General features: G+C 29.3%; 1 pseudogene; it reads right to left on the reverse strand.

Annotated features, from left to right (window-relative positions):
- Positions 1-862: 862 nt before the first annotated feature.
- LOC149204235 (putative kinase-like protein TMKL1) lies at positions 863-4,541 on the reverse strand (annotated as a pseudogene).
- Positions 4,542-20,284: the final 15,743 nt, after the last annotated feature.

Raw genomic sequence — 20,284 nt, forward strand, 5'->3', positions numbered from 1 at the left:
GAGTCCCTAGAACTATCAAATTTACACAGATATTAATTTCAATGTTTTTACAACCAATTCTTCAAGAAGCTTATAATCACTATCATAACTTCTAGCATGATGAAATAGTCAAATTCCTTCTTGAATTTTACACATGTCGGAGATTTCCTATAACATGGTATCATGAAGAGTTTGCAATAAAAGTACCCATGAAAAACATGACCATGTGTCCTGATCCTGCAATTGGTTATGCAAGATGAACTTACATATTTTACACAAGGAAGTAAATGTACCCATTTGACTATGGATTGAGTTACACAAAATTATCTCACTCTCTGGTCCACACACCAAAGTTGGTTTCATTATCCGTTCATGAGATCCTACTTAAGCCATGTCATGGAATGAACAATTCCTACGCTTCGGTCGAAGTGGAGAACACCAAATGTTAGGGATTTCTCTTTGATATTCATGTGCACGTCCATAACACAAGCAAAAAAAATGGAGATTATGATCACCACTCCTCTTGCTATTCTGGGCGGACTTTGTGTTGCCATTTAATCTAACATTTGAGATGAAATTCTTCACCTGCCATACAAATCTAAATGACTTGGGAAATTCACTAAAAACCCCACACACTAAAGAGAAGCATAGGTCCTCACAATGGAAAGAAATCGGAAATACCTTCCAATACATTAACTCTATGGAGAATAAATTAAATTCATTGCTACTTATATGGTGTAACCATGAAAATTGTGGATTTTTCCATTGTTCCTTCCTAAGGCGCTTAGTCCCATGGTTTTGAAATATGTCTTCTACATTAAACATGCCATCAAAGCAATACAAAATGAAAATAAAAAATGCAAATGGAGAGGCAAAGAACTACCTAAAGATAAAATGCAAGCTCTAGTTCACTCCTAGTATCAGTGGGAGTATATAAAGTAGAATGATTCTTAGGCCTTATCTCCTGCAATTGTTGGATGACAACCTTAATATTCAATCTCATTGATGGAGAAGGTGCCCAACAACCCATGGCAAGTTGAAGTGCTCAATGTAATCCATCATCTACCATAATTTTCAATCCCCTAAAGATATCAACATCAAATAGCTCCAAAAAACCCTCCTCCAACACAGTAGTGTTCACAATAGAATGAAAATCAACGAATCTGTAAGAGCTCTCATTCTTTCCTGGTTTCTTGCCAACGAGTATTTGTAATAGGAGAATTCCTTGTAGCCCTAAACTGTAGCTCCATTCATCATATGAGCAGTAGATGATGGCTTCATTAATTGGTCAAAAACATCCACTAAAACATTCTTGGATTTGAGGTTCCCATGAGTGATGCATTAAAGGAAATTTCAGCCTAAAATTACCCCTCAAATTTTCACATAATTTTCATGTCATAATACGTAAACCAATCAAAATCTTTTAAATCTAAAAAGAGGTACATGTATTAAATAATTTTAAATTGTTTAATTTGGGTATCCGTGAAATATTTTATTAATATTATTTAAATACCTTACTCATATTAATTAGAATATCGAAAAATTTGTTAATGAAATGTAAATATTGATATTAGTGAAAAAATATAAATTAAAAATGAAGTTCCATTTGACATTACTAGCCATGCCCCAAAGATACCAAAAAAATAATTAAATATAAAATAGTTTAAAATAAAATATAGTTATAGCTAAATATACAATAATTAAATAGTTAAAAATAGTTGAATACTTAAAAAATATATATTCCAGAAATGACAAATGACTGAATTCTGACAAAAATATAAAATATAGGTGTAGTGTAACTTATAGACGAAATGGCCTTTTTTAGGACATTTTCTGGTTAATTTTAACTGAAATCCTGTAGATATTTTCAAATTCTTGAGTTTAAGTTGTTAAGTTGTTTAATCTGTACAATTCAAGTGGTCAGGGGGTTTCTCAGGGTGTTGAATCCATTTATGGATTCAAAAATGCATTTTAAACAACAAAAAATCACATTTTTCTTGAAATTGTTTTGCTGAATTCCAGTGAAGAAGTCTATTTTGTCTATAAGTTAGACTATGGCTAAAATATATAGTAAATATAAAATAGTTAAAAAATAGTTACATAATTAAAAATGCATTCCAGAAAGGACAAATTACTGGATTCCAAACAAAACTATTAAATATATAGTTAAATATAAAATAGTTAAATAGTTAAATATATTTAAATATAAAATAGTTAAATAGTTAAATATATTTAAATATAAAATAGTTAAATAGTTAAACAATGTATTCCATAAAGGACAAATTACCATATTCTAGCCGAAAAATATATTCTAGTCGAAATTGTGACCTCAGCAGACAACAACGCTAAAAAACTAAAATATAGTTAAATATAAAAAATATATAGACAATTATTTTAATAAAAGTGCCATATATTGAGTGAATTCGATAAAAGTAAAAAATTAGCTAGTATATTAATTTTTTTATTAAATGTTGTGCTATTAAATATTGTGGAACATAGATAAAAATAATGTAATCTTAAAAATTTGTCTACATGGCATTTTTTTATTAATTTCTTGATTTTTTTCTCTCGGGCCACTCTTAGGCTTAAATTTCCTTTAATGGGTGTTTCAAGTCCAGCGTGAAGGTGGGAAAGTCCTCTTACTGCTTGAAGAACAATCTTGTGGATGTGAGCCCAAATCAAAGAGGGTTTCCCACCTCGAGCATGTGCAGAATAAATGATCTTTTTGCATCAGTAAGACAAAGTAAGGACCCAACCCACAGACCTACAAGATGAGGATTTCCTTGAATGAAGAAGAGAGAATTGCAATACTTCATATTGAATCTAGAGAATAACTTAAGTGTATTTGAGATTGAGAACTCAAGTTCATTCTTCATTTTTTTTTAATATCTGGATGGACCGTGGCCTCTTCAATATTATTATTGCAATCTGAACCTCAATTTTCAAGTAGAAGAAAACTATGAACACTTTCCGGGTAAATTTCTAGTATTTGCTACTTTTTTTATATCTTTTGGAGAACTACATTTGTTTTGGAAGTGAAATTCATGTTTTGTCAACAATAGAAAAATTATAAAATGAAAAGGCCAAAAATTCCATGAGTTATATCAGTGCAATAGCCTATTTCACAGTACCCTGCGAATGTTTTTATATTTTCATAGAGGATATAACCAACTTTCAATGACATACTTTTTTGAATCTTTTTAATCCATGTACAATTGATATCCTATGAATTGAGGATGCAATCTAATCAATTTTCCTATTTTTGGAGAAGAAACTAAAGACAACATATAAATTCTTCCTTAGACTCGGGTTTCAAAATGACAACTTACCATCAAGAAGGTCAGCCAAGCTTCCTTTGTTCTAATAATCATATACAAGAATCTTCTCTCTTGTTCCTTCATAAAATGATCAGAGAGGGAGTATATTTTCATGATGAAGGAAACCCAAATCTTTAATTACATGTAGGAGTTATTTTCAGTCCTTGAAAGTCCCTTCCTTGAGAAGCGTCAAGAAACAATTCCTTCTTGGCTAAGCTTGGCTTTGTAGATAGTGCCATAGATGGTCTTACCAAGTACTTGAAATGTTGCATTCAACAGATCCTCCACCATGAGATTCTCCCCACCTTTAAAAACGAGCAATTTTTCCTCCCCTATTTCTTCATCTTCCAATTCATTCAAAGAGGGGTCCCCTCCTCCTACCGACACTTTCATATTATGGGAACCTCCAATGCCTCTCAACAAGGACACACAAACAACAACGTTTTTCATCAATCCAATAACAATCCCTCCAACTTCACCAAGGCCCAGTCTAGAATGGCTTTGAATGTGAGTTCTCGTACAAGGGGCAATAGGAGGCCCACATATCTTGTTTCATGCATATGGATCACTAGAAAAACTCTGTGAAAACACTGGAATGGTAACACACACTCTGTGAAGAAACACTTTTATCCAAATAAAGTGGTAATGTGTGCAATTGACATGGTAAAGGTTGGCATGGTTCATCCATTTTGAAACTATGTTTACTCAAACTTAGTGGTGGTCGACCATATTCTACATAGTACCTTAATCCTTTCCCTCAATCGTATGGCTTCTTATCTCCAGTAAAATGTTCTAGGTTTTCAAGAGCCTGATTGTTCTGGTTACTCACATCTAACAAAGAAACCAAGTATATTTCATTACTCCAAGGACTTGTGGCTATTAATTGATTGTCGTCATGCTCTGGGTACATCACAAAAGACAAGTGAGTGACCTCCTGCTTATAGATTGAATAAAATTTCTTGCACGAAAGAAATACCTAAAGAATCATGTGTGGAAGACACACTTTTATCCAAATCAAGTGGTAATGTGAGAGGGTAAAGGTTGGCATGGTTCATCGATTTGGACATTATGTTTACTCAAACTCAGTGGTGCTCGACCATCTTCTACAAAGTACCTTAACCTTTACCCTTGATTTTCTGGTTTCTCATCTTCAGTAAAATGTCCCATCTTTTCAAGGGCCTGGTCTGTCTTCTTGCTCGCATCTGACACAACTACCAATAAAATTTTGTTGCTCCAAGAACTCATAAATATCCTGATGGGCACAATTCTTTAGGTTCAACATGAAGACAAAAGAGCCAAGCAACTTTCATTGCTCCAAGATCTCACAAGTATCAATTGATTTACAACATTATTTTAGTAGACCATGAAGAAAAGTGAGCGACTTGCTTCTTCATCATGAACTTACTCGGAAATGGGGCAACTAACAGACCTAATCAGCCAAAACTTACATCCGACGAGTGATAATATTTCTGTCTTCTAACACAAGATCGATGGTGCCATGAGGTGCAGAGTAGCAATTGGGGGAGTTCTTCTCAAAGGGAACACCTTACAACGTAACAAAATAAAATGTATTTTCATCAAGGCTATTTTTAGATTCTCTTCTAAGTGGAATACTTTAAAATATTATATCGATTTCTTAGTGAAAATGTATTTCTTACTAGATAAAAGAAAGCTAACTTTTATTTAATTTGACTTTTAGTGAATATTTTAGAATTATGATTATATATTTATGATTTATATTATACACCAGAAAAATGTTTAAAGAAAATAATTAACTTTTTCCATTATTGTGATAAAATAGTTTTAATTTTCGTTGTTCATGTTACCACGTAGAAAATGCTTATATTAGTTCAAAATTTTTTTCCATGTGCTTCAAAGCTATTAAGATAAATATTCCAAAATATTTATGCTTTCCATACATTTAAAAGTGGAAAGTTGGCATCTTTACAATTATTTTGAATGTGTGATCTAAATTATTGAAGATTCTTTTTATTTGTAATCTAATTAGTGTAACAAAGATGGCTAATTATTTTGTCGTATGACCTTTTGGGAGTTGTTCAACATTTCATAATGGAGCTCATGAGAGTATATTTTTATTTTAAACATATCATATTCTTTAGGCTACTCAAAAAAGTGAAATAATTTTGATCTTCTGCGCTAGGGTTAGTCACTTCTATATATCAATGATAAAAATAATTTTTATAGTATAATTATTAAGTCAAGGTTATTTGTTCTTAGATTTAGGTGTACTATTTTTTTCTCTCGTGGGGTAAACACCCATGGAAGAATTTGATCCTAGAATCTCACAACATACATAATATTTAAGAGATAACACTACGATTGAAAATTGAGCTATCCCCTATTTGATTGATTCATATCTACTGATATTTTTAATAACACAATTATTTTATATAATAGCATCTTCCTTCATTCTGTAATGATTTAGCTAAGATTTGAAATCTTTATGCAATCAACACTAGCTTTCACTAGTGTAACAAAGATGACTAATTATTTTGGCCTATGACAATTTGTGTGTTGTTAAGCACCTTACATCACTATGAAGCTTGTTAGAGTATATTCTAATTTTCAAAACATCAATCTTGTTATTTATGCTAGTCAAAATAGAGAAATAATTTTGATTTCTTCACTAGATTTGATCACCTCCTTATAACATCATATTTTATTGCAGGGTAATTTGTTCTTATATTTAGATCCACTAATATTTGTAATAACAAAATTATTTTATAGAGTGACCTCTTCTTTTATTCCTTGATGATTTAGCCATGATTTTACATCTTTATGCAATCCACACTAGTTTTCACTAGGTTTTGAAGAAATTTTACTAAGTCACTTGTATTCCATTTTTTTCTAATTCCTATATATTAGGTACCTTTTCATAGTAATAATATCCATAAGGGAAAGGAGGAGGATAGAGCATGGCTTGTTGATAAAAAGCTTTAAATAATAAGTTAATAAAACACTTTTGGATTTCCTCTCTCTTTTTCCACAAATTTTAAATGAGAGGGCAACCCCAAACTTTGCAACCATGTAAGGCAATAGAAGTGATTACAATATCAAAGAGAAATTTCTTCTTATTGCATAAGAAGAGGTCGGTTTATTTAAAATTGTTTCCAAGTCTATAAAATATTTCCATCATACTTATATCTTTTCCTTAATCATATAATTCCAATTAAGTTTACAATCAAATTGACTCTGAGGTATTTTCCTAAAGTCACTTTCTCCAAGTTGTTGTTTTGATTGATGAAATTAGAGAAACTAATATTTTTTGGTTTCATTATCATAACATTAATTATAATAGTCATGCACATATTATAGTAGAAATATTTTTGAAATTTTAGTTGCTTATCAATATCATAAGAACACCATGTCATAAATGCAATATTGTAAGTGTATAGAAGAAGGAATATGACTATACCACTACAGATACAACGTATTTATTTGAAACAATTCTTTAGTTCCAAAATGCATAGGGATAGTGGAAACAATTGCTTAGCTCTTTATTACAATTAACTTCTTTTCACCAACCATGAGTTTTTTAAAACTAGAAATAATGTTCTTGTACAACCTTATAATAGTGTTAGAATGTGGGTCCTTAGACAATAAAAAAGTATGATATCATGATTTGTAATTCTTGAGGTGTGATCATGATCCACTAATGAGTTGTCAATGTGATAGAGACAAAAGATATAAAATGGTCATTGATATATTATCAATTAAGATTTTGAGGTCAATACAATATCAAACATGGGCTTGAGGAATTTTTGCCATCTTTCTTCACTTTTCTCTCTCTCTCCAATTCTTAACAAATAGTAGCTTAGATTAGAAGGAATTTTTAGATATTCTATTATATTCCAAAGGTTAGCGTTGAGTACCATATCAAAATTTCTTCTAAATTTAATAAAGTAGTTTGCACGAATAACAAAAGTGGAATAAGGTAGTCGAGAGTTAAATTGAATGTAGATAGATGGATAAATAAAGAACCAATATAGATACATCTTAACTCCAAATCTATATTGCAAAGGAAACATTGATCCCTCTTGATGCAAGATAATTTAGGATTTCAAATAGATCTTGAATAAAACATTTTAATAATTTGATTCTCAAAATGTGTAATTCCTTTTATGCTTAACATATAGTTGGCATCTCACAAATACAATGTATATTCAAATACGAAAGAGGAGTTCAAAGAAAATCTCAAGATAATATTGCAAGTGTAGGAAAACATTAGGAGTATGGAAAACTATGTAAGTGTGAATTCTTCCAAAGAAAATTGCATTGTCTAGGGCATGCAAACTTAGAATAATTGGTTGCAGTACACATCAAGAATACCTAGGTAATCATAAATTAGCATATGCTTAAAAATGTAACAAAATTGAAATCCTTTATTGTATTACTCGGATATTTCGTAATATTTACCCAAGGATTTTCCAAGATTGGTCACCCAATCACCTCCCTATAAATAAAGGGGGTGAATTTTGTGTGTTTAACTAAATGTGAAGAAATTTTCCAAAAATTGGAGCATATTTTGAATAATGCTCATATATTGAAGAGGAAAAATTCAAATGAGGAATTTTTGGTGTGTATAGATTTATTGTAAGGAAGGGCATGGTGGAATGCTCATGTAACAAGGCCATGTAATTATATATCAATCTAGAAAATTTAATTGCCATGCAAAACATTATCTAGAGTTGATATGTAATAATTGGTAGCTATCATATGTCATTTTGGGTTATAGTTGGATATTGAGATGATAGAGAAATATAATGGTAGAATTTATGGAGGGACCCTACTTTGTGATGTTGAGATAACCCTTAAATTAAAAAACTAGTAATTAGAGGTATAATCCAATAATTCAAGTATAGTCAAGAAGTCATGATATTGACAGAAAGTGTTGATCATTCATATGGTAAGGCAAAGCGTGTTTAGGATGGGCCTGGGTTATCCTCATGAGGACATTGTAACTAATGATTTAGAGTTTAGATCAAAGTGTATACTGTGAAGATGTGAAAGAACTATTTATTCGAGAGGGAATTTGTACTAATGAAAAATCATAGTAGAGCGAATTATTTGTTTGAGCATCCCTTGCGGAATTCTAGGAAACTTAGGCAAGTAACAGTTACTAGTGAATTTGGCTTTGAGATCAAATATATGAAATGGAAGGATAACCCTGTGATAATGCACTTGATAGGAGTGTGCATATTATTCATATGGATATAGTCAGTACATATGACTATGACATCAAATGCATGAAAAAAATGAATTATGGGATGAAGAATATTTTAAAACTATGGATGGATTTTAGAGAAAGAGTCTAAAGGACCAACTATCAAGGACATTGGCTAAGAAGGGAAAACTTATTGTTTCTCAAATGTAGATTATATGTACAAAATTCATCATATTTAAGGAAGTTCATAATGCATGAGCTACATAAGATTCCTTACACAAGACACCTATGATACAAAAGATGATTATATCCATCAAGAAATATTATTTTCCTCTTTGGATAAAGGAGGATATTTTGGGATATATTGTAAGTCATTTGGAATATTAAAAATTAATAGTGGAACATAGGCATTGAGCAGGTGTACCATAGACAATACAAATTCCAAATTGGAACGAGGAAGTCATTTTGTGGATTTTATCATTCAACTACCAAGGAAGAAAATGTAAAATGATGCATTTATGATATTGGTGTACAAGGAAACCCACTTTATTTGTATCAAGTAAACCAATAAAGAAATTGACATTGTAAATGTTTTTGTGAAAGAAAATTTCAGGGTGCATGCCATTCCTAAAGTAATTAAATATGATCAAGATGTCAAATCTGCTTCAAAATTTTGGAAGCCTTGATTTACATACTTTGGAACATAATTAAAATTCAATAAAACCCATCATCCTCAAAATACTGGAGACAAAAAGAGGGTGAAAAAATACCAGAAGATAAGCTCAAATTGTATGTTATGCATTAGCCCAAGAAGTGAAAAGATTACCTACAACTCATAAAATTTGCTTATAACAATTGATATTGAGATGAAATAAATATTATTCCATCATAAGAATTGTATTATTGAAAATGCAATATTCCAATAAATTGGGATATCCCAATGAATTGGATTACAATTAGACTAGAAATTTTAAAGGAGATAGAGAAGTAAGTGATGAGGATTAAGCAAAATATGAACGTGGCACAAGACTAGTAGAAGAGTTATGTATATCATAAAATCACAAGTAATTCTAAGCATGAGAAAATGTATAGATCTAAATTTGACTTAGGATAAGTTCCTTAAAATGGGAATATGTCCTAATTTGGAACCACGTTACTATGGAACTTTTGAGGCCCATGATGTGTTTCATGATGGGAATATGTCCTTAAAATTGCTCTAGAAATAGAGGGGCTAGTGGCATACCAATTTTCTTTACCCCCAACTCTAAAGGCCCATGATGTGTTTCACGTATGTTTTCTTAAAATATGTATATGATTATAATTATGTTATTTATTTGGTTGTGATCTAGATGGAACCCAAAGCATAGTTTTAGCTAGAACCCGAAGGCATAATTAACAGTAAGGAGACCCTAATCTAGAATTGAACCTTCATGTAGGTAAAGTGCAATGGAACAACTTTGGATTAGATGAGGCTATGTGAAATCTAGAGGAGGCCATGAAAAATATATCCATTTTTATTTATTGAAAATATTCCAAGACATCAATTGTATAATACTAAGGGTAATATCCCTTTAAGGGGGAGGAAATGGTATCACCTCTTTTCAAATCTAAAAATATTGAAATTGTAATTACAAATTATAATGATAGAAATGGTCAAGGAGGATATCTTATTAGCCTTTATTTTATGTAATCTGAATAGCATTTATATATTTCCAAAGGATGACAGAGATAGTAGTCAACATGCATATTAATGCCTAATGGGAATCTTTAAGGGGGATTTGGGAATTTCTCTATATTATTTGAATTCACTATCTAGATATATAATTTGATCGTTAAACTAACCAATTGTTAACAAATATGGGAACAAATTGGCAGTGGTATTGAACTGATCCATAGGTGTGTGATACATACCAATTCTAGAGGCTTATAAATTTACAACCCATCATAAGGAGGGACCCTCGAATCTCATTTTATGCAATGTATGTTTGGTTTGAGTAGAAAATAATATAAATAAGCTATCAAATGTAGTTGTAGTGTGTAAGAGAGATAATGAAGTGTGTGTAATTGAACCAAAGAAACTTTTTATAAGAGAGTAGAATCCCGTGTGGGTGTTGGGGATATGAATGTGAGATGAAGAAGACACAAATCCTTCAACGTCATGAAAATATTGTGTGGAATTATGGCTTTTGCTAAATTTGTATAAGAAAGTAAGCATGGAAGACTTAAACTTGATCTAAATGGTAGGAGCATTGTCTATATAGCTTTACTTAACTAATAATATAAAGTACTAAGAAAATACAAGTACAATGCAACTATTGGATTAGTGAATTGTGCTATGTAGACCCATGAAAACTATACTATGGGTGTTGATCAACCCTAATTTATTAGTTGAAATGTAGAATACTAATTCTATTATGTGAAGGAGAGTTACCTTCATCTTCTTTAACATAATTGAATCTTCTTAAGCGTTGAGTGAATCTTTCTCTGGTTGGCTAGATACAAGGAAATTGCGATGTAGATAAGTGTATAGTTGGGTGAAGAGTGGCTCTCCATTCTTAAATTTATAACAAAATTTAAAGTGAAAAAACATGTGTAATGATTTCACTTTTAATGAAATTAAATTATTTTTTAACGTTCCATAGCTATTGTTATGTTGGGATATAAAGTATGTTGCATTGATGAGATGGATCAATTAAGCAAAGTCTTTCGGTAGAAATCACATAAGAGAAATTGTTGGTCGACGCATTTCAAATCAATGAGTGTGGTTCATCATGAGGACCATATTGTTTAGTGTGGTTCATCAAGTGTGGTTCGTTTAGTTGTACTTGCTTACTAGTTTTTAATTCAATTATGAATTAACTATGTATATAAATGTATGCTTCAAGGCATGTTTCTTAGAATAGATATGTGGTGTATGGTTTGTGCATTATGATGCATAATTTGATTTGAGACCAAATATATCTTCACAATTTATTCGTGTACTTATTTATTGCTACGCGAATAGTGGGTTTGAATAGATACGATGTATACCAGAATTAAAATGAGAATGATGTTAGTCTTTATTTCATTGGATACATTGAAAAGGGTCGTTAATTCCCTATTTGGTGCATTTCTAGAAGATATTTTATATATTTTTTGATAAGGAGTCTTTACGACCTTTTTTTCCTTAAGAGGCAAGCTACACTACTAGCATCTCTATTGTAAATGCTTAAATTTTTAGATTTTCAACCCAAATATGTGAAATGATCTATTTTTGGTTAGGGGGAGTTATGTATTTTTTCATTTCCCATCTCTATGTTCCTTTTATGGGAATATGCATAATGATGGGAAATATTTTATAGGTTGGTAAAGACTTTGGTAGCTTCATAAGTCCTTTGGATAGTTCCTTACTCTTTTAGATCATTTTTCAATCCTCAAGATACGATAAGAAAATCTCTTTTAGAAACATTTTATTCCTTAAATAATTTTCGAATTGGATTTTTAGCCTCCACTCCTTGTTAGATGGTCTACAAGGAGCCATTTCCATGGGCTAGCAAAAAGGGGATTAAGGAAAAATGTAGTAGATGAGAAATCCTAAATTTTTCAAGTGATGGAAGTGGGTATCGAGATCTATCATGATGCAAAAGTTTCGACATCCAAAAATACTTCATAATCGGATTTTTCCAAAATTCCATATCTTAGATAGTGGAACCTTCATGTGACAAAACTAGTTATTGGCAGTAGGAAGGATCCATAATTCTTCAAGAGCTTCAAGTTGGAACTGGATACTATTAAGTGTTGGGGACGAAAAATTTGTTTATTGGGTGGAAGTATAGCCTTCCAAGTAAATATTAAGGATGGATTTATTAAATGAACTAGATAGAGATGCAAGTGTAGTAAGTGATATGGAAACTGTAGAGTCCATTTGAGCACTCTTGGACCCTACTAGTAGGCAGGTGCTAATGTGCTATGTAAGTAAGGTTTTTGGTGATATGGCATGCTTATGAGTTGCTCACATGACATTTTGGCATGTCTCCTATCATAGCATGTGATGTGAAATATGAAAATATAGAAATTGATAGTATTGTAAAATGAACTATGTTCGGATTTCTAGATGTAGATGGACCTTGATAAATTTGGAAAAGCTAAAATCTTGAACACCCAAACGAGATGGGGTTTAATTGATACTAATAGATTATGATGTGGCATCGTGAAATGGATCAAAGTGGCACAATGTCACAGAGGTGGACACCAAACGGTAGGCAAGGTGATGTTATGTGGATGGGAAAAGGTTCAAATAGTGGAGATATAGAAATCTATAATTCCTTTTAATTGGAATTTTTAGTTTTTCCTAGGTTTGTATGTGAATCTTGAGTGAGAAGAAATCTAAAAGAAGAAGGAACAACCACTACGGAGAAAAAGAGGAATATCATATCGAAAAGAACATAAATATAAAAAATTCTTATAATGGGGAAATTTGGAATACTAGATCTATATGTGAATATTAGGATGGCATGTATTTTTGAGGACATGGCCCAATACAATGTCGATGTGTCGGCAGGCACTGCCAATTGTTCGCCACATGCACTTGGCATGGAATTGTCAAATGGGGACATGGAGGGAAAATTTATACCCTTTGTCTACCATGTGGAAATGGTACAGATGTTAATGTGTTACTTGGGAGGGAAAATTGTAAAATGGCCATCAATTTCCAACTAAGGATTTTTATTGGTGAAATTTATATTTTTGGAAAGTTGTCCACGAGTGAAAGAATACACTAACCTTATTAAGGATTTTAAATGTTGTTGGATAAAAGAGAATTTTGATTACCCAATCTCCATAAAGTAACCTTGGATTTTAGGTCTAGACACCCTATTCCTTTACAAAGATTTGAGAGATTTTATATTATTACAAAGTACCAACCAAACATTCTTCAACCTTGATCTCAAGAAGAATAGTAATATAAATGAGAGATCAACAAACCTTTACCATCCTCTCAACGAATAAAAATATTAATCTATAAAAATATATATAAATAAAATATTCAATTAATAATGTAAATTTATAATAATAAAAAAATATACTTATGTAAAATTCAAACCAATTATTATTATTGTTATTATTTATTATTATTCTAAAGGTTATAATAATTACATCTTAATCATATATTATAGAAAAATTTAAATTTTAAAAGTATTTTTATATTATAAAAATGTATGGGATATCCTACTAATTGTTTCTTATTAAAATTGGAAATTGTTATTCATTCACATTGTATTAATTTTTTGTTATTTAAATATAATTTATATGTTTAAAAATCATTTAAGATAAATAAAATTATATAAAAAAAATTGGTACAAGCATTTTTTTTAATAAAAAATATTATTCAGGTTTCTTTGAATTTTGATTTATTGTGATAAACGTTACCTTAACACATTTCCTTTGTAAATAATAAATCTATTAAAAAATGAATGGGAACCATAAAAGAAACGAAGAAAATTTAAGAGGATTTCAAATGTATTTTCAACATTATAGACACCACTTCAAATATTAAGAAAATGCACTAGGTATTATTTTCGGAAGAGTACTCCAATTATTTTCGCTACGATTTTGTAATGGAATATGGTTATTGTGATACGTGTAGGTTTAATTTCAATAAAATTAAACAATTAAAAAATTGCAATCATATAATATTTCATAACTAATATAAAAACATTTATATTAAGTACTCTCATTATTATGTTTTTCTTTTTATATGATTTTTTAATGGACCACGGTTAATGTGATTATCGTAGGTTTAACTTCAATTAATTTTTAAAATTTAAAATTTCAATAATATAATATTTTATAATTAATATAAAAACATTTATATTTTTAATATAAGTCGATGGAAAAATTTAAATGATAAAAAATTAGTTAGGGTACGAAGAAAAAAACTGCATATCAAGATATCACTGGAAGAGGTCTACAAGATAAAATTTATTTTCATCAAGGGTATTTTTAAACTTTCTTTTAACTGAAAGAATTTAAAATATTATGGAGATTTCTTAGTGAAGAATGTATTCTTACTAAAAAAATGTATTTCTTACCGAATAAAATAGAGCTACTTTTTATTCACTTTGACTTTTAGTGAATATTTTTAAATTATGATTTATATATTCATTATTTATATTATACACCATAAAAATGTTTAAAGAAAATAATTAAATTTTTTCCATTATTGTAATAAAATATTGTTTAATTTTTGTTCTTCATGTTACCGCATAGAAAATGGTTATATTAGTTTTAATTTTTAATGATATTGATGGTGGTTAATTTTAAGGGAATTGAGAAATTATTTGGTTTATTTAAAGTATTCTTTATGCGATTTAAAAGTATTAAGAAAATTGTTTTTAAATTATTATGCTTTCTATATATTGAAAATAGAAAGTTGGTATTTTTATAATTATTTTGAATTTGTGATTTAAGTTATTGAATATGTTTTTTATTTGTAATCCAATTAGTATAACAAAAATGATAAATGTTTTGGCATATTGTATTTTGGGAGTGGTTCAATATTTAAGAATAGAGTTCAAGGAGAGTATATTTTTATTTTAAACATATCGTCTTTTTGTGATAGTCAATCTTCTCTATTAGATTTAGTCACTTTCATACAACATTATAATTTTTTTTTAATACTCTAGTTGTTAAATCAATGAGATTTGTTCTTAGATTTAAATATACTTTTTTTCCTTTTGTGGGGTAAACACGCAGAGGAGAATTTGAGCCTATAGTCTCACAACTTATATAATATTTAAAAAATAACACTATGATTGACAATAGCTACCCCCCATAATCTCACAACTTATATAATATTTAAGAAATAACACTGATAATAGCTACCGCCCATAAGATTGATTCATATGTAGTGATATTTTAATAGCAACATTATTTGACTTCTTCCTTTATTCCATAATGATTTAGCCAAGATTTGACATATTTATGCAATCAACACAAGTTTTCACTAGTGTAACAAAGATGACTAATTCTTTTGGCCTATGATATTTTGGGATTTGTTAAACACCCTATTTCACTATGAAGCTTGTGAGAGTATATTTGAATTTTAAAAATATCAATCTTGTTTTTTATGCTAGTCAAAATAGAGAAATGTTTTTGATTTTCTTCACTAGAGTTGATCACCTCCTAACAACATCACACTTTTATTTTTATTACTTTTCTTCACTAGAGTTGATCACTTCCTTATAACATCATATCTTTATTATTATTACTTTAGTTCTTATTGCAGGGTGATTTTTCTTAGAATTAGATGTACTAGTATTTGTAATAACAACATTATTTCATAGGGTGGCCTCCTCTTTTATCCCCTCATGATTTAGCTAATATTTTACATCTTTAGGTAATCCACAATAGTTTTCACTAGGTTTTGAAGAAATCTTACTAAGCCACTTGTATTCCATTTTGTTTTTCTTATTCCTATATATTAGGTGTCTTTTCATATTCATACTCTCTACAAGGGAAAGGAGGAGGATAGAACATGGAAAATTGATATTATTTTTTAAATAATAAGTTAATAAAACACTTTTAGATTTCCTCTCTCTTTTTCCACAAATTTTAAAAGAGAGTGCAACCAAAAAATTCACAACCATGTAAGGCAATAGAAGTTATTAGAATCTCAAAGAGGATTGTTTTCTTATTGCATAGCAATAGCTCAATTGATTTAAAATTGTTTTCAAGTCTAGAAAAATATTTCCATAGTACTTTTATCTTTTCCTTGGTCATATAATTCTAATTAATTTTATGATGAAAATCTACTCTGAGATATCTCCTCGAAATCACTTCCTCCATGTTGTTGTTTTGATTGATGAAATTAGCGGAAGTTACAAGTTTGGGTTTAATTATCGTAACATTCATTGTAATATCCAGGGACATATGAGAGTAGAAATCCTTTAGAAATTTTAGTTTCTCGCCAAGATCATTAGAATATCTTGTCATAAATGTTGTATTGTAAGTGTATAGAAGAATGAATATACTACATACACAACTTACTTCTTTGAAACAATCCATTGGTTCGAAAATGCATAGGGATAGGGGAGGCACTCACTTAGTTCTTTATTACAATTAACTTCTTTTCACCAACCATAAGTGTTTTTAAACCAAAAATAATGTTTTTGTACAACCTTACAATATTGTTAGACTTTGGGTACCTAAAAAATCGAAAATTCTAAGACCATGAATTTTAGTTCTTATCTTGATGAGTTATCATCATGATCCACTAATGAGTTGTCAATGTGACCTAAGGTCTAGATCTAGAAGATATATAATGGTCATTATTGTATTATCAATTAATATTTAAGGGAAATACAATACAATACATTTTCTTGAGTTATTTCTGCCATATTTCTTGACTTTTCTCGCTCTTTCCAATTCATAACAAATAGTTTCTCAAATTAGAAGGAATTTTTAGATCTTCTAGCCTATTCCAAATGTTTGTCTTGAGTAGCATATTAAAATTTCTTCTAATTAATAAAATAGTTTGCAATAAGAACAAAAGTGTAATAAGGTAGTCGAGATTTGAATGGAATTTAGATATATGGATAAATAAAGAACCAATATAGATCTATCTCAACTCCAAATCTATCACACAAAGGAAAGTTTGATCCTCTTAATGCATGATGATTTAGGAGTTGAAACAGATCTTAGCTAAAACATTTTAATATTTTGATTCTCAAGATGTATAGTTACTTTTATGCTTAACATATAGTTGACATGTGAGAAATACACACATAGATAATCCTAACATCATATCTATCACATATCAGGAGATCATGTAAAAAAAAATTCTATATTAAAAAATCTAGAAAAATGTTACAATCTTATCCTTCATGGAGCATGATAAATCTAGAATTAAAATAGATGTGCTTTGAATAAATTTTCTTAGATTGATTATGACAATATTTTAATAGAAACAATAAAATTTAAATATAGCCCTTTTAAATATGTTTTCAACATTTAATAAGAATATATCTCATCTTTCTAAGAAAATATACTCAGATTATTTTATTTATTGAAATTTTATTTATTTAAAAACTATTATTATTGTTATTATTATTATCATTAGCTAATTTTAATATTTAGAATGTGTTTTCCCTAATTAAATTATAATTTTAAGTAACAATGTAATACACATATTTAAATTTACATAACAAAAAAAATACAACTCCAAAAATCTTCAAATTAAATTATTATTAGTAATTATTTTTCCCATTATTATATATTTTAATTTTAATAAATTAAGATTATAAATATATAACATTTTTTACTAGAATTAAGTAAATTTATAACATAAATAATATCGTCTAATAATTAAAAATTGATTATATAACTTTGTAAGGAAAGAAATCTAGCATTAATTCTATACATTAGTTTAGGAAAACCAATACAACAATCTTCATAGCCATAAAGCCATTATAGCAATATTTATTAAGACAATATTGCTCCTCTTATCAAAAGTTAGAGTTTGAACCTAAGTGGGAAGATAATAGTCATTTCAACCAACTACTATATATATATATATAGAGAGAGAGAGAGAGAGAGAGAGAGAGAGATTGAAACCAATACAACAATCTTCATAGCCATAAAGACATCATAACAGTATCTATTATGATAGTATTGCTCCTCTTATCAAAAGTTAGGATTTGAACCTAGGTGGGAAGATAATAGCCATTTCACCCAACTAAACAAAATCATGCATTGATTTTATACCTTTGTTTAGGAAAGAAATCACTCTCATTTATATACAGAGAGAACTTGGAACCAATACAACGATCTTCATAGCCATAAAGCCATCATAACAATATTTATTAAGTCAATATTTCTCCTATTATCAAAAGTTAGGATTTGAACATAAGTGGGAAGATAATAGCCATTTCAACCAACTACTATATATAAAGAGCTTGAAACCAATACAACAATATTCATAGCCATAAAGCCATTATAACAATATTTATTAAGATAGTATTTCTCCTCTTATCAAATGTCAAGATTTGAACCTAAATAGGAAGATAATAGCCATTTCACCCAACTACACAAAATTATTTCAATTAATAAAATTATATATATATATATATATATATATTATTTCTCAAAAAATTCCCTATAAGTAAACTGATTTTTATTTTTTATTTATTAATTAAAATAATTTTTTTATACTTATATTTTCTTCAATATTTTACTCCAATATTATTTCACATAATAATATTTTATTAATTTTAACTATATTTTCAAACTAATTTGATATATTATATAATTTCAATTTATTTAATTATAATAATTTGATGATAAATATTAATTTTACATATATTTATTTAAAATATTTAAAATAACAAAATTTATAAAATTAAAATAAAATATTTAAATAACATAAATTCAAAATATATATATATGAGAAAATTAAATTTAGTTAATTTTAATTTTGATACATTTTGAAACTAGTTTGATATATTATATAATTTCAATTTATTTAATTATAATAATTTGATGATCACTTTTAATTTTATATATACTTATTTTAAATATTTAAAATATTTGGTGGTCATGTAAGTTCTCAATCACATTCACCTAATAATCCATGGATCCATCTTACTCAGGTTCATTGAAGATCAAACTTTCAAATGATTACTATTATTGAATGTTGAGTTTTTTTGAAGTTGTTAATAGTACACATTTTTTTTTGTTGAACTGAGAACATAATAAGGGTGCTAAAACCTTTTGGAAGCTATATCATATTCTCGAGTTGATTGCAAGATCCATATAGCAGTGGAGGGTAAAACATCTTATATATATTAATTAAGCGTTGTATCTCCATGGAATTCCAGCTTCCAGGTATAACTCATTTTCTTGTGGTAATTAGTAGCAGAAACTCTTGGTCAGGCTTTCTTCATAGTTCTAAGACCAACAAAACCACTTTATTTAAAATACAGAAGCATTAAAATACTTACACCAATGACTTCCCTTTGGAGACAACTCGAGCACCCACAACAACAAAAATAGAAAATCCAATGTGAAGCTATAAAACAACCATGCAAGAATATAATTATCTTGCACAGATATAAAAATAAATATTCCATAAAAACCACCAAAAAGTTAAGATTGGGAAAAATGAGTACTGGAAAAATTGTGAAGGATATGTTCTGACATGGAAAAAGGAATGAGAACACTACCAGGTAAAACAATGAGGCGTCCCTCCATTACCAGGTAAAACAATGAGGCTTCCCTGGTTTCATGTGCCCTACTGCCCAATTGTTTACCTTTTTTTTGTTTGTTGATTCAATTGCCCACTAGTTTACCTTTTCCTTGTTTGGTGATTCAATTCTATCATCAGTGCCCACTCCAAGGATTGCAACACTTGCAAATTCAATTATTATTATTATTATTTTTTTTTCTAGATTGAAACCAAGTGTTTCTCTTTCCACCTACTCTTTGTTAATGGAAAATACATCAAAATCTCAACCTCTGCAAAATTAACCTTCGCAAATTGGTTAAGCAGAAGCACATACACAATGGTTGGGGTGATGAGTTTATGTTTGGTGACAAGGGACCAGATGTTGAGAGTGTTGGAAAACATTAATTCCAATCACCTTCATTAAATGAATTGAGCCTAGTTTCTTCCGGAGAATTCATGAGGAAGTTTTGAGTGTTCAAGTAGCTTCCCCACTGTCACCGACTAAAGAAGCTTCTTCAATGTATATAAATACCCTCTTTGGAAATCAAATATTCAATAGAATTTTGTGTTCACTTCTGAGTTTTGCGCTTTCTGATATGGTAT

The sequence above is a fragment of the Pinus tabuliformis genome, chromosome 1_2 (genome assembly GCF_031772625.1).
Source record: "Pinus tabuliformis cultivar Carrire ecotype Pingquan chromosome 1_2, CPIR1, whole genome shotgun sequence".
NCBI lineage: Eukaryota > Viridiplantae > Streptophyta > Pinopsida > Pinales > Pinaceae > Pinus > Pinus tabuliformis.